Source organism: Lagopus muta, chromosome 6 (assembly GCF_023343835.1).
Source record: "Lagopus muta isolate bLagMut1 chromosome 6, bLagMut1 primary, whole genome shotgun sequence".
NCBI classification, from domain to species: Eukaryota; Metazoa; Chordata; class Aves; order Galliformes; family Phasianidae; genus Lagopus; species Lagopus muta.
The window spans coordinates 15,298,572-15,314,184 of NC_064438.1; the positions used below are offsets into that span (position 1 = coordinate 15,298,572).

At 39.6% G+C, this 15,613-nt stretch overlaps 1 protein-coding gene across 12 annotated transcripts in view; it reads right to left on the minus strand.

Moving 5' to 3' along the window:
• TSPAN4 (tetraspanin 4) overlaps window positions 1–15,613 on the minus strand; it is a 390,254-nt gene that overhangs the window by 108,717 nt on the left and 265,924 nt on the right. The gene's annotated exons all lie outside the window — the stretch shown is intronic.

Sequence of the window (15,613 nt, forward strand, 5' to 3'; positions counted from 1 at the left end):
TTAAAAACATCTTAGCAAGGATTTTTTTTTGTTCAGTATTTGTATTAGATCTGGCAACCTACATCTCTGCTTCAAAACTGCTTCCAATCACATGTTATCATTGCTTAAATGGTGCTTGCAGTTTTTGGTAAGCATATTTGTGCACTGCTTAGCTTCTTTTTATCAGCTAGATCTTCAAATATTTGATTTGCAAGTGAGTATGATTTTTCAACCCAGCTACTCTCCCCATTTCACCTGTTTTTGATTAAGTTATAAATATACTCAGGATTCGGTGGTTTAGCAAAGTACTATTAGACAACGACCCCTGAGAACAGTAAACGTGCAAAAAAAGCAGCCTCAGCCATAACAAGGGTTACAACACAGAGAAACAATTCCTGGCTCTCCGCATGCAGCATTGGATGGGGCCCTGGACTGCCTGATGTGGTGGGTGGTAGCCCTGCCCACAGCAGGAAGTTGGAACTGGGTAGAGTTTAAGGTTCCTTCCCACCTAAGCCGTTCAAAGATTTGAAAGATCATTATTACGGATCACAGGGTGCTCAGTTCTGCTTGACAAGTACCAAGGTGGTTGCAGGCATCTTAAAGCAAGTGCCAAAGAAGATCATGAAAGTGTTTTAGGAAAAACATCCTGATAATGAAAAAACTAAGAAGCTTCTGACATGTTTAGGACAATGAAGAATAAAATAGGGGTGACATGGACACTATGAAACCTTGAAAAAGGGTAAGATCTCTCAGTGAAAGTACAATTAAGTATTAAAACTTATTACCAGGAAAGATGATTAGCTTGCCTGGGCCTGGAGATGTTTAAATATACATGAATGCTGCTTCTGCAAGAAATTTTATGGCCTAAATGGTTGGAACAGGAGAGAAGGAAATCAAAGTAAAAGTTCCCAGATAACCCTTCCAGCTTGGATGTCTACTAATTCTCTTCCAAAATGGTATGGACTTCACTCCCATCAATCTGATCCTGCAGTTCTGCATTGCAGCACAGGCAAAGTCAGTACTTCGGTGCTCAGTAGTTGGAATCAGGAAGAACTTTCCCACTGCTGCATGCTTGTTGAGGCAAGCTGTGGCTTTCCCTAGTCTGAGCATTCCTTCCTGCCCCAGGGCATCACAGCGGCTGCAGACAGAGCTGAGGCACTGAACAGAGAGCAACTGCTGTGCTATTTGAAAGAGTCCTTCCTTCAGAGATGGCTGTTGAGTGTTACTTGGATGCTCAAGAGCATGCAGATCAGTTGATCTGAAGTTGAAAAAGAATTTTGAGGACCTTGGGGGATTTTTTTTCTTTTTTTCTTTTTTTGCCTATCTCCATAGCACGGTGCGTAGTTTGCTGATAGAATCGTCTGGACATATTTCAATTAATATGTTTCTCATCTCTGCTGCTCTCTGCAGCATAGTTTAATTTCCCGAGAAAAGCAACTCTTCAGACTACCTGGTCTTTGGTCTTAATATACAGATCCCTGATTGAGCATCTGAGTACAAAATTATTTACTGTAATATTGTCTCTACTTCCTTCAGTGTCCAAAGCACGTAAATAACACTCAATTTACCGTACAGAAAAAAAACAAAATACAACAGACTGGACTCAGAAGAATCACAGTTTCACAATTCAATTTATCCAGCTCCTTTGGGTATCGTATTTGCCCTCTGTATTAACAAAGTATGTAGGAAAAGCAAAGAGCAGTTACTCAGCTCTGATGTACCAATTGCACAGGGCTGGACGGTGCATCTATTTCTGCAGGCTGCCAACTAAGTTATGCTCACAGCTGACAGACAAACACTCTGACCTTTGTGGTCAGCCTGCAAGGTTGTTCACACTGCCTGGCTTTACGCACCTAAGTGCTAAAGTTTGATCTTAATTCCTGATATCATCAAGTGAAAGAGCCTCCTCTGGAGTTTATTGAGATGAATATCTTCTCTAAATCTAAGCAGACATATGTCCACTAGGACCAACTCCAGTCCGCTTTTTAAAATCATCTCACATTAATTAGCTCGTTTGTGTGTATCTCTCTGTGTCTACACATGCATACATGAACTTCAGGTTCTTGGCTACAGCATAAAAGCCAAGCCAAAGGACAGACATAGAGCTATCACAGAGAGACTAAGTGCAGCCCAAAGCCAGGCGGTACAAATTGTTTAAATTTTTAAATTTCTTTTTCCATTCAGGATCTGTCTTGTTGCTTTGTGGAGCTGCCAAACTTTCCTGATATTTTTAACAGGAGATTATTTCTGTGTCATTTCCCTAGTGACAGACTGGCAGCATTTCTCCTAGGACATGCGGCAGACTCAGGTGCACTCTGACTTGCAGAATCCCCAGAGAATGGCCTTTGCACAGCTCGCATTTCCAGCTGCACCTATCACTATTGCAGTATTGGGACCAAAGAGGAAACACAAACAGCTTTTCAGGGAACCTGACTCAAAAGATGCAAATCCTGCTTCAACACAAAATGACCTGGGAGGAAAAACATAAGGTCTGGGTGGTGGCGAAGAAAGAACTAGAGAGCTTAAGTCATCAGGGTCACCTCCAGCCACAAACAACATTTTTTCATTCATGAAGTACAACAGCAGATTTGAGAAGCAAAACCTGGGAAATCAAAGTCAGTTTTGATTCTAATTTCTGTATTTGGAGGCCTTCACTCAGACTTTTCACCTGGGACAGCCTCTGTCCTGCAAACACGGGACCCTAAGGACTTTTTCACGTCTTGGAGCACTTTCAATGGATTCTTGTTATCTGAGATGCTCAAAGGGTTCCTCCAATCCCACTGCTCTTTACACACTTTAAAATATCCCTTTTCATATTTGCCACTGATCTTTGCCAAGCTTCCCATAGTGGAGACTCAGTCCAGTTCTACATACACCAGAGAAGTTTGATGCTGTTCTCTTAGAATGAGGACAAGGACACACTTACCAGGAGAACATCTCAATGAGCAAAAGAAAACTCCAGTCCCAAGAATACTGCCAAATGCATTCGGGGGGGTGGGAACAAACAAACAAAAACCCCAGCAAAATAGAAGAAAGGGAATCTTAAACATTCCACTGTTAAGAGACAGGAGGAGGAGGAGGCAGTCAGAAGGTTTGGTTAGTACAACTGCAGAAGAGAAAATGTGTTCAGCTGTCTGTCACAATGGCATTAAGTCAGTTCATCCAGAGCTCTGTTTTCAGAATGAATGGGAAAAAAGAAAATCTGTAATACTCACCATTTCCAGAAATTTTCAGCTTTCCAGAATTAAATGGCAGAAAGTAGTTTTATCTCCATTCTAGCAAAACATTAAGTTTGGGAGAGAACTCGCTCTAGGCCACTTGTCTCTTCCTCCTCCTCCGAAGAGAAACATCATCAAGGATGATTATCAGCCCTTTCCCAAAGATCAACTACGTCCCCTGGAGTTTGGTTGTCTGATACCCAACACTCAGCATGGTGCAGAACAGCCACGAGATGCTAGCTCAGCTTTCTTGTAAAAAATAGCTGTTGAGCTATGAGACAGTCCACAAGTTAAAGCCAAGCAAGACAGAAAGAAATGAAACTGGGGAATCAGTACTAGTCAATGACTGGAGAAAAATACTGCCATGAGGCAGTTATAAAACTCCAAGAAAAAAAAGAAGAGAATCAGAGGGCAAGAACTATCTAGGATCAGCTTAACTGTGGAAGTGGAAGCAAGCACCTTCCCACCTGGCTAACTGGTTATGAACTCACCACACACTGGGTCATCATACCAGCACTAGAGACATATTAACGCTCTGCTGGACTCTTAGCACTTTTGTTTTGGCTCTCTACTGTATGCTTTAGACAATAAATAATCACTGTGTACTCTTCAATAGCGTACATTCTACTTGCAATCTCTCTGCATGCAGTCAGAGATGCCCCAACAAAAGTGACCCAGTAGAGGGAGGGGGGTTACACAGAGTTTTTGAGTCTGCAGAAGCAATTTGCCAGCACATTAAAGTGATAAGCATCACAACCAGTCTCTTCTACAAGGCTGCAAAGGAGAACCAGAGAAAAACATTTCTTATTTTGTTCATGGCTTGGCAACTTAGAGGCAGGCAACATGCTGATAGAGACATGAAGGCAAGTGCATCGGATCACTCTATCTTTTTGAATAGCATGCCAACAACGGTATAATCTTTCTATGAATACCCAATATATATCTTGGAACACGATATCCCAAAAGCACAGCAAAAGGGGCTCAAGAGAAAGAAAAGGACTGAGTGACAGTGTTGCTGTTGCTACTGCCACGACTGCTGCTTCCCCTGACTGCTGATAGAAAAAGCACAAACAGATGACAGCTGCTCAGAGCCAAGGCTGACAGATCAGCTCTTGGTTTTCCATAAAGAAGCAACACATCTGAATTTCTCTGCTCTCCAATGGGAATTTGAGAGGGCTCTTTCCAAACTCCCTGCCAGTAACTATGCACTCTAAGGTACCTCTTTAGGAGATGTCCCACAAAGTTAATCTCTTATCTAGTAGGATCAGTGCAATTATCAGGATTAACATATTCACTGCAAGATGCAGTCTCTGCCTGATTTCTGCCTCTCCCCTCCCTCTGTTAATTTTTTTCTTTTTACAAAGTTTATATCTTTTCATTTCATCAGCGTCACATGAACTTAAAGTTTTAAAAGAATTAAAGCTTTTGCACCTGTTTACAGAATGGGAATATGGACAAACTACAAGCCAACATACTTTGGTTTTGCCTGGGTCTTGAAAGGAAAGATGGAAGTAACACAGTAGGCAGCTATTAAAGAAGAGAGTTGATGCAGGGAACCAGAGCAAACACTGAGAACACATCTTTAAATTAAAACTCATATTGAAGTCCTGTGGCTCTACTGACCTCAATACAAGCTGAAATGGGATGGAGGTAGAATTCTATGGATATTCTGAAAAAATCATAGGATGCAGCATAACCTTAAAGTTGACTGAAAAAGAAGAAAAAAAATTAAAAAAAGATTTATTTCTTTTTTTTTTATGTTGAAAAACTGTACTGAAATTGCAAAGTGTGGTCTCTCTTCTTTGGATAAATAAGCAAACACTGAAGGATCTTTAGCACTAATCCTCAGTGGGCTTTTTTCTTTTGCACATTGCATTCTGCCAGTGTGGTGCCCACTGGGACCAAATATGTCAAGGCGTTTAGCGAAAGGAGAAAAAAATGCTGTACTTCTATAAGATCTGTAAACAAAGTTTGGACATGAACAAAAATATCCCCATTACTGGGACCTTCACGCCCATACCTGAGAACAGAATTCAGTACTGTTCATCCTTAAATCCCTAAGTTGGATCAGTGCACTGAACTCCTTACAGAGGACATCAGAAACAACTTCAGTTTCTCTCAGTCTCAAGTTCCTATCTGACTGCATTTCATTCTAATCTCTGAAATGGGAAAAAAAATTTTGACAATATAGCATGCTTGTATTTATTCCACACTCTTTGTGACCTTTCTGGATAGGATTCAGCTCTGTTTCCTTCCCTTTACTGTTATTTTCTGAGATTTTGCTTCTTTATGAACCTTTCCTTCAATACCAGAGAGATGAGACCCTAGACCTACCTCACTTGTCCTTCATTTTAGACCTTAACAATAACCTGTTCCACTTCACTCGAAGCATCTTCCACTCATCGCTTTACCTGTGCTGCTTTATCCCTTTCTCTCCCTTCCTAAAGCAGTGCCCAACTTCCCTAATCTCAATTTATGCCTTTTCTCATAGCTCCAATATTGCTATATCATGTAGGGAATGACAACAAAACTGGCATTTTGACCAATACCTTTCTAAAGTTCCAGGCGCATACTTCACCCTTAGCCTTGCTCCACGGGGATATCTGGAAAACTTGTCAAGTCAGGAGGAGTTGAGGCTTACAAGAAAGCAAGTGCCTTGAAGAAAAGGACTGCTTGACAGTCCCTGACAGGCTTTCAGATGGGCAATCAGAAGGAGGAACAGGTACAAGACATGGAAGCCCAGAGGCTAAATCAGGTCTACAAAGCTGCTTCACTATAATGGAAAGATCCCTCTTGAATTTTTTAGTTCTGCTTCTCATTGATACTGTGCCATATACAATCAATAAAAACTCAATGGATTTTTACTGCTGCTATTTGAATATATATTTTACTTTTCTCCAAATGAGTCCCCGTTTGCTAAATTAAATTTCAGAGGCAAAAATAATCACTCACTGACATGTTTGTTCCTTTGTTTTCACTAAAAAACAAATTTAATGAAAACAAATTTTTCATCAGATAATCAGCATCCACTGAACTCTGAACTTCAGCTTCAGGCCAAAGGCTAGTAATAATAATACCTGAACTAGCCACATACAACAACACATCCCTACTCTCCCTGGATCCCAGGGCTGAGGCATTTGCATGAATCCCTAAGGCACTGAATTGCTGATCCAGATCAACAGAGCTTTCAAATGCAGTGTCTTGTTGATACCCTCTATAAAACACAACCATATCTCAGAAATGCTGATCCACACTAATGCACTTACTTCCCAGTACTTCAGTATACAGTCCAATAAAAATATTAATGCACTAGAAGTGCTGATGCAGCCCCATTAAAGCAAGATTTCCTCACCATAGAAGCATCCTGGTTTTCTTCCTTATGAGCTATGCTTTCAGCAAGTGTCAGACTGGAGCCTCCTGAAGAGGAGACAACATTAAACAGTTCAGTCCTTGTCAGTCAGACAAGGTTACAGTGATTCCAAACTAATGGTATACTTCATGCCAAGGAGGCAGGGAGAGGGCAAACATGAAAAAGCATCCTGGCAGATGAAAGAAAGAAGGAACAACATACACTGAAGTTACTATGCTCTCGGGTAGAAACAATTTTCTTCTGCTTTATTTGGTTGCATATATCAGGTTGGAGGCCCTACAAGGATAGAGAAATGCACTTCCCTAGGTGTGTCAAGAAAGAACACAGTACTCTGGGGAAGAGTGTGCACTGCCTCCTTACTGCAACAGAGTGACATCCACCAGCCCACTCATTCCTCCACTCCGTCACCAAAGGTGCGTAGATTTGGGAGCAGAAGTTTCTTATCGTATTGTCTAAAGCACTCTTTTAACCACTACAAGGAGTCCTGTGCCAGGCACACGATGCTATAGTATAACCATGTATAGTATATATAGTACATATAGTATGCTATAGTATAACCATGGCTCATAAAAATGGCCTTTATGTAGCCTCAGACTTTAGATATTGTCTGTTAGGAAAAGCACTGTTGAAGAACATCACATGTTCTGCTACAATAACATGACACAGGAAAAAATGGCTGATGTTGGATCTGATCAGTTTTTCTGAAGTCTAAAACTCTCCTTTTAAAGCACGAATGATTTAAAATGGGAAATTCCTCTGTTTCCACTTCCAAGTACACTGTATCACTTTGAAATGCAATCTAAAAGTGCAATGACAAAGGCAAATACAACAGTCAATGTACTTGTTCTGTTTAATCGTATACTTTGTGGCCTTTGGATGCATACATTTGCAAATAAAGTGATTTTATTTATCATTAAACATGAGCATTGATCCAAATAAACAAAATTGCTTCAGAATGTGTCATTAAAGTGAGTAAACTGGATGCACTGAGGTAGTCCACTCTGAAGACTTCACATATTCTTAACCAAGATCTGCACTAATGAAAAGGCAAAGGATATTGGAAAGAAGATCAAGAAGCTAAAGAAGATCTTTATGATTTAAAATACATCAGTAGAAGTTGGATTGTGAAGTAAAAAAGTAAAAACTGAATGTGAAATACTATTACAGGCAGAGTCCCAAAAGGAGACTTGACACAATGCAATCTATGGCCAAAATAAATAACGTACATCAAATCAGCCTGGTTTCCTCAGATGAGGCCAATGCATTGATGCTTCTTCCACATAACCACTTGTTCCTCCTCTGCATCAATTTTAAATAAATTTACTTTCAAACTTGAGAGTAAGAGAAGCTGTTTGCAAGGGGATACAGGTCCTATAAGTTTTGTAAATGTCAACAGCTGCAAAGAGGAGAGAAAGTCATACCTGTCGCTGCAGTGAGGAAGATGACGAAAGAGCCATTACTCAGCCTGTGGCGGAGACTAACCAGTACTTGTGTGATGTGCATGCTGGTTAGCCAAAGAGCATGCATTCGGCTCCAAATTTTATCAGAGATGAGCAAAGTCTCTCAACCTCTAGGCAGGCGATGCATGGAGATTTACTCAGCACACATAAAACCACTGCAAATGTTGATTTGCTAGATTGCTAAGAGTCAGAAATCACATCAGTGTGGATGGTATGAAACATTAAACCACTGATCGTAAGAAAAAATGGTGGGAGCCGTGAATATGTTAAGCTTCTAGATCCATTTCCACGAGTGCTGGCTGTGGAGGTGAGATGCTGGCAGTGGGGTGGGGGCTGCTGTGGGCAGAGGTCAGGGCTGACCCTTGAGGGAACAAAAAGAGTGGGAAGAGCACCAAGGCCAAAGGAAGAGGAGCAGGTTTCCTCAGCATTGTTTTAGCACTCATCTTTTCATTTCTCACAATGCAAATTATTTTAATTGGCAATAAATTAAAGCTAATTTTCCCCACATTGAACCTGCTCTGCCTGCAACAGTAACTGATAAACGATCTCTTTGCCCTTATTGCCAGTTAGAAGCTCTCCTGCTCCTGCTCTCCCTACATGCTTGCTGGATGCTGCAGGGTGGAGGTGGGAGCATCGGTGTCCGACAAGCTTCATCCACCCCCAGGCCTACTACTATTTATTCAAATACATACATCATATTGACTCTAGGATACTCAAAACCCAGCTCAGAATATGTAAGTGACAACTAATGTACAGCAGCACAATCTTCTTAAATGTTCAAAGATGAAATAACCTCCACTGCAATTAAATGATCTCTGCACCATTACTTATCAAAGCAATAACCAACAGATTTTTTTCCAACCTACTGGGGTGCCCATGGACACTTAGAAACTTCAGTTTGCAGCTAGTAGAGAAAAAGAAAGCTTGACAAGAAAGCACCAAAAGCACAGAGTAATCCTCAAGTTAAAATAAGGTTGCTAAAATGAATTTTGAGTCTGAATTAATCTGATAATGGCTATTAATGAGTCTCCTGTTGTTAGACAGAATAGGCCTGAAGACTAGCAGGTGGCATATGCTAAAAATACACATTTGCATTCCTTGAGCTCCAGGAACTGGCTAATTATCTACCAGCACCTTTTTCTTAATTTAAGAAGCCTTCATTCAGATTAATTTTAAACAAACACAAAAACATACTGTTTCTCACAACACCAGTTTGGCCAGCAGAGAGATAGAAACAGGTAGAATAAACTCTACCATATCTATGCGTATACACTTCTGTTTACTGTACTCTTTTCCTGATTCTCTAAAACACCAACAGTTCCCTTTTAAATAAATTCAGAAACATCACTACAAAATTTACAGGCCACCAAAATCACAAACTACAATGGGTTTTGAGCATGCAAGGCAAACACAGACTGTACTGGTCTTCCACCCAAGGGTGCCACTTAACCTAACCAGACTGGATTCAGAAAAATCACCAAGACAGTTTTCATTTTTAGAAACCTCTGGAAGAAGTCAGAGTTCCTTTTACTTCAGATTTATTGAAAATTACATCACTACACCAGCACAACAGAACACGGGATTAAACATCACCTAGAAACTACCAACCTGCTCCAGTGCCCAAATTAGGATTCTTCTTCATAGAGCAATTTAATAACTTACTTCCAACTTACTAATCCATGCACATTTCAATGCACTGAGCTTTTTGTTGACAGCGTTATACACACTTGTGCATCACTGTACATTTCTGTACCAATATGGAACAGAATTGAGACCTTACATACAGGAAAATCTCAGGAAGGGAGAATTGGAAAAACATGTAGCAAAGTAAACTAAGGCCACTACAGCTGCTGCAGTCTTTCCTTCCATAAATGCATTAATGTCTGTGGAACACAATTAAATTTGATTTTATTTTACGGAGCTCCATTTAAACTTCAGAGTAATATATTTCAAAATACAGTTATGGAACAAATTAAGTATTGTTATAACTTGGTACAGTCTCTCTCCTAAGTAGGTTATCACTGAACTGGTCATGCTGGGGACAGATCTGTAACTACAACAGCCAAGTATATTTTACTCTGCTAATTCAGTGCAGTTCCTTGTCAGTCAGATTTATTGACATTACAATTTGTTTCATTGAACTGATAAAGACTGGCAGGTGACATATATATATTGTTATTTTATTTTTTTATACGTTCCACAAAATGTTAAAAAATGCAACCATGTAATCGGAAATGGGCAGAAGAAAACCTACTTTGATGTTACACAAGTAAAAATGAGACACAGGGGGATAGAGAGGATTCTGCTGGAAAAACAGGAGTGAATACAGACTTGTATTCCTGGAATACACTCATCACTAAAACTTTCTTCTTTTTGAATGCTCCCACAAGCACAACTCCTCATTTACAGTCCAGTAGTTTCCTTTCAAATGAACACCTTAGAGTATTTTTGAATGAAAAAAAGTAAATTCTGTAGCTCCCCTAGGAGAATTAGTACTGAAATGATTTCAAAAAAAAACCCTAAAAAAATCCTAAGCTAACAACAGGCATTTTCATTCTGTAAGTCAAAAGAATTTTCAGCCTCCAAGGAAATGGTGAAGTTGAAGAATTCAGGCAGAAAAGAAACATAAATGACCATGTACAAAATAAATGCACTGCTGCAAAAAGGAAGAACAAACACAGGTAAGGGTGACAGAAACATTAAATTACTTCCAAATAATTAGGACTGCCCTTTCTCTAACTCAGAGGTTCATTATCTAATGACATCTGTTGACTTCACTGTGAATAACACACTCTGGTCAGGAAGTTACTTTTTAAACCCAAACTGACTACTTATGCCCTCTGCAAGACCTGTCTGCCAAGCAAACAATAAATGGCTTAGGGAACAGACAAAGGCCAGAATTATAGTTTTCTGCAAAAGGGCAATGTGATATTTAGCCTTACATATTTAGAAAGGCATACAACAGCATGAATAACAACTTCAACTAACCAGAATTTCCCTTATTAAACTGTTTACCCTGTCAAGTTGATTTCTGGCAGGGAATGTCAGCAGCAGCAAGCTCTGAAGACCTGAAGTTTTTTTAAAAGGCAAGCATGCATAGGATAAGTCTATTTCTAGCACCAAAGCAGAAATCATTCAAATCCCAAAGACTTTGACACAGCAGAAGCATGCCTCTGGCTGCACTGTTTTGGAAAATTTCAGTCTCGCCAGTTCAGACATTTCCCAGAAGAAAGTTACAGAAAAACACACTCTTTTACTCAACTTTAAAACTGAAAGAAAAAAATATTTTCTTGAAGAAGCTCAAGACCTGCAGTGGGGAACTGCAATTTGGCAGAGAAATTGCTTTCCAAGAATAACTTGTAAGCCTTTAAAATAAACTACAGCTAAATTCTCCTTAGCAAAGATGTTTAAGTAGTTTGCAGCCTGTTCACCTTGAGACAGATCTACAGGAGGCCAGTCAGGGTTTTCTGTACAAATGCAGATTCCTCACCTAGCTTCAGCATCAAAAACACATACACAGTTTCTTGTTTCTTCCCAAACTCTGACAGGATGAAGGAAAATACAAAACAAAACAAAAACAACCAGAAGATGTAAAGGTATGAGCAACGCACAAGAAGGCTGGTGGTGAAAGGCAGAGAAGCATTCAAATTTATGAAGATGAGGCAGAAGAAACATTTTCACCCATGAAACAAAGAAACCAAAAAAACCCAACTCCCTCTCCCCCAAACAAAACAAAGCAACAGCTCTACCTGCAAAGCCTGGAAACGAATCTGAGTCTCAAAATTTCTCAAATACCTTTCCTGTTAGCAAGTATCTATGTATCCGTGCATCTATCACTTGAAAATGCATGTCTTATTTCTGTTTGCATTAACACCTCATCCTACTGTTGCTTTAGTCTTCCGCTGGCAAGAGTGGTAGAAGTCTGATGGGGGAAAATGAAGCATCTTTTTCACTGATATACGATGAGACTGCCATTATTACTGGGAAATTAGCATATTTCTAATGTAATTATTAAATCTTTACCATTAGGCAGTTAACACAGAGAAGCTAAACGAGTGCTACAGAGGTTACTTGAATTGTAGTATTTCCTCATTTTAGAAGCAGTTTAGTTTTACTAAGATTCTTTTGGGGATTTTTTTTGGCATACAATTGCACACAGACTGTAGGTATTTATGCACAGTTTTATGATGGCAATGAAAGCCTCCTGTTTGCCTTTATTCTGAGACAGGGAATACACACACACAAAAATCTGCATCATTCAAATCTGAATGGCAGGAAACAAACCAGTTAAACAATGGAAGCATAACCCAGCGGTCAAAGCAAACCATGGGACTCAGGAGGAGTGTTCCATCTAAGTATTCACAAAACGAGCAACACAGCTCTCTTTCTGACTTATCTCCAGCTCATCTGCTGGTGTCTGGCACCCAATTTCTCAAGTGTGCTGGCCACAGGTACTCAGTCATTTAAGGTTTTTACACCTGGAACAAACATGAAATACCTAGCTGCTGAAAGCTTTCAGAGCAGGAGGTATGAAACAATGTTATGCTCTGAAATTGCCTTTTATGCATTGGTTTTGTAAAGAATGATTGGATCAATTCACTGACATCTAGAGAAACATGAAAGTGAAAATCCGCTCTAATATACTTACAATACTGCAGCAGCTCCTAGCAGCATTAAGTACCTTTCTAGTTCCACCTGTGTTTATGAACACTTGCAAGTACATTGGCAATTCAGCACTTAATTGTACATACAAAAATGTTTTACAATGCAGACATTGCTTATTTTAAAGCAGAGAAGTTGGATTAAAAGCTGCTCTTGGCTTACAGAAGATCTTCAACACAGAACGTATAACATTCAAAGAAATCTAAATTATTTGAGATTTGCTTATAAATATGTTTTTGAAAAAACATACCTAATGAGATCACACTACACTCTTGTTGGCCTCTGCACTTGTATATAAATACAGCTAGCTTGGTTTTTATATGGAATTACCATCCAAGAGCTTACATTAAAGCCTCTGGTTTTACAGCAGTTCATTTTCTATGGAAAGACAGCTGCAGTTAACTGCAACATCTCTGGAAAGTAGCATTACCAACTGGTGAAGAACAGCAGAATTGCCTCTTTTTTGGTGCTCATTGCTTAACATTGTCAAACAAGGTTAATCATGACAAGCGAATCACTTTTGGTTTGATCTAGAAACCCTGCAGTCACACAACTGGAACCACACAGAAATACCCAAGCTCAAGGGTAGAAGGAAAGCAGTAATGGCAATGCAGTCAGATAGCTGAATGAAAACGTATGGTAAAACCTACTTTTCTTATAAACACTCCTTTATCCTGAAATGTGAATACCTTTCAGTATGGAAAAAGCCTTTTGTCTTTTTCTTGCCCTAACTATGAACCAAGTTTAAAGAGATCTAGATCAGATAGAGGAAGAAATTCTTTACCATGAGGGTGGTGAGACACTGGAACAGGTTACCCAGAGAGGTTGTGGGTGCTCCCTTCCTGGAGGTGTTCAAGGCCAGGTTGGATGGGGCTTAGAGCAACTGGGTCTACTTGGAGGCGTCCTTGTCCATGGCAGGGAGGTTGGAACACGATCATCTCTAGGGTCCTTTTGAACCCAAACTATGATTCTGTGAGCCATAAATAACTGTCATCAGAAAGGACAAGGGTCTTCACTGCACTATTTGAGACCCTAAATGTTGCCCTGCATACACAGCAATTTCAGTAAAAGCAAATCTATATTCTAGATGTCAAATCAGCTTTACTTTGTTCAGTTTCATGCCATGAAGCAAACTTGTTCAGCCAAGAAGGATACTTGAAATTACTAATGAGGGAAGCTAGAGCTATACAACTAGTCTAAACCAAACTCATGGGTCCTCTCCTTTTCCCTCCTTCCCTTCAAACAACAGATTTATTAAGGCAAGGCCCAGCAGTCTAGGTCAATTACTGGGAAAAGGCCAGGACACAATATATCAATTGAATGACTTTCTACCTCATTAAAGGTGAAAATAAAAGAGATTTGAGAAACAGCAGCCTCTTGTGTGTTTGCTGATGGGATTTGAGATTTGCTATTGATTTTCCAAGTGGAGGCACTTAGTTCTTCTTACTTTACTGAAAGGACATTTTGTCATTAAAATGAATGACAAAATAAATAAATAAATAAATAAAATAATAAAAATCCACCCCTACAAACCTTAGCCATCAGGGGATAGTTTCAGAGGATACAGTTGCTTGGTTTTCAACCCCCTCCTTCTTTGACTACTGTTGATACACTGCTTTCCTTAGCTTCTTCTTTTAGTAGAATGGAAAAATTTGGCACAGCATAAGGCCTGTATGACTTCCATGCTGGAAGATAATCATTTCAAAGACAACTACATCACTTGCAATAGCATTCTCAAAATGGTATCCCAGTATCTTTATTCTCGATCTGCTCCAAAGTATGGAAACCGCATTCACTGAATGACTTAAATTTAGAGTACAGATGCTGAAAAGAAGAAATGGGTTTTGTGTGAGTGTGTGTGAATGTTAGAAACAATTCCTGAAGCAGATACAAACAAGAAAGTCAGAATTTCTGGCAGAAAATGCAGATAGATCCTGAAACTGTTTCCCTAGCCCAAAGCACTGAGTTTCCTGAACTTACTCTCTAGCTGAGATATAAAACTGCTCTACAAAAGTTCTCTCCAACAAACAGAGCATTTTTTGTCCTCATGATCTCCATTACAATGAAATCAAACTGTTTTCTTTTTGAGCAGCCTCCTTCAATTCAGGACCTGTGCAGCCATAAAATGAAGAAAACAGCAGAAGTCCACAGCATGATGCGTACAGTCCTGCATGCTGTGTCAGCCCACCCACCAGCCATGAGTCCAAACTGCACATGAGAAGTCCTTGAAAAACTCTACAGAGTAAGACCTCACTCTATTGGAACATCCTGGAGTATTTTTCATTTGTATTTATTTTTAGTTTCTCATTAATTAAAATAATACTTTCACAGTGTTTCTTTTCAATTAACTGCAGAATGAATTTGCTGGCACTAAGCAGCACGCTCAGACACAAGCTTAGCAACAAATAAAACAGCTCTCTTCCGGGCACTACTTTGTCACAGACCTAATTAATGAAGATAAATTCAAACAACATCTCAACTTCGTTTTTGAAATAGCTCAAGCAATTATCATCTTAAAAGAAATCATAATATGAAAGATAACCGCAGAGCAGAGATGTGCACAGCTCAATGGGACCTGTCAGCTATCTCGGGCAGAAACAGGAAGCTCACTGGGAGTCTCTGGCACACTCACAAACCCCACAAACATTTTTCTGGCTTGGCTTCATTTGTCACTACAGAGATAATTGTAAAAAGAGGTCAAATGATTGTTGTGGTATTTCCAAATCAGAACAAAAGCTCGTACGTATCATTAATCTAGGAAATTGCTAGTGCCTTACACTGCAAAGTAAGTTGCTTAAGCTGTATCTCTTTTTCTGTAGGTTTGATAAGGGACACAGAATACAAATAGGCTTTCAGCATTTAAAAATAAAAATAATAAAAAAAATCTTCATAATTGATGGGAGGTACTAAGAGCGGGCTGGATG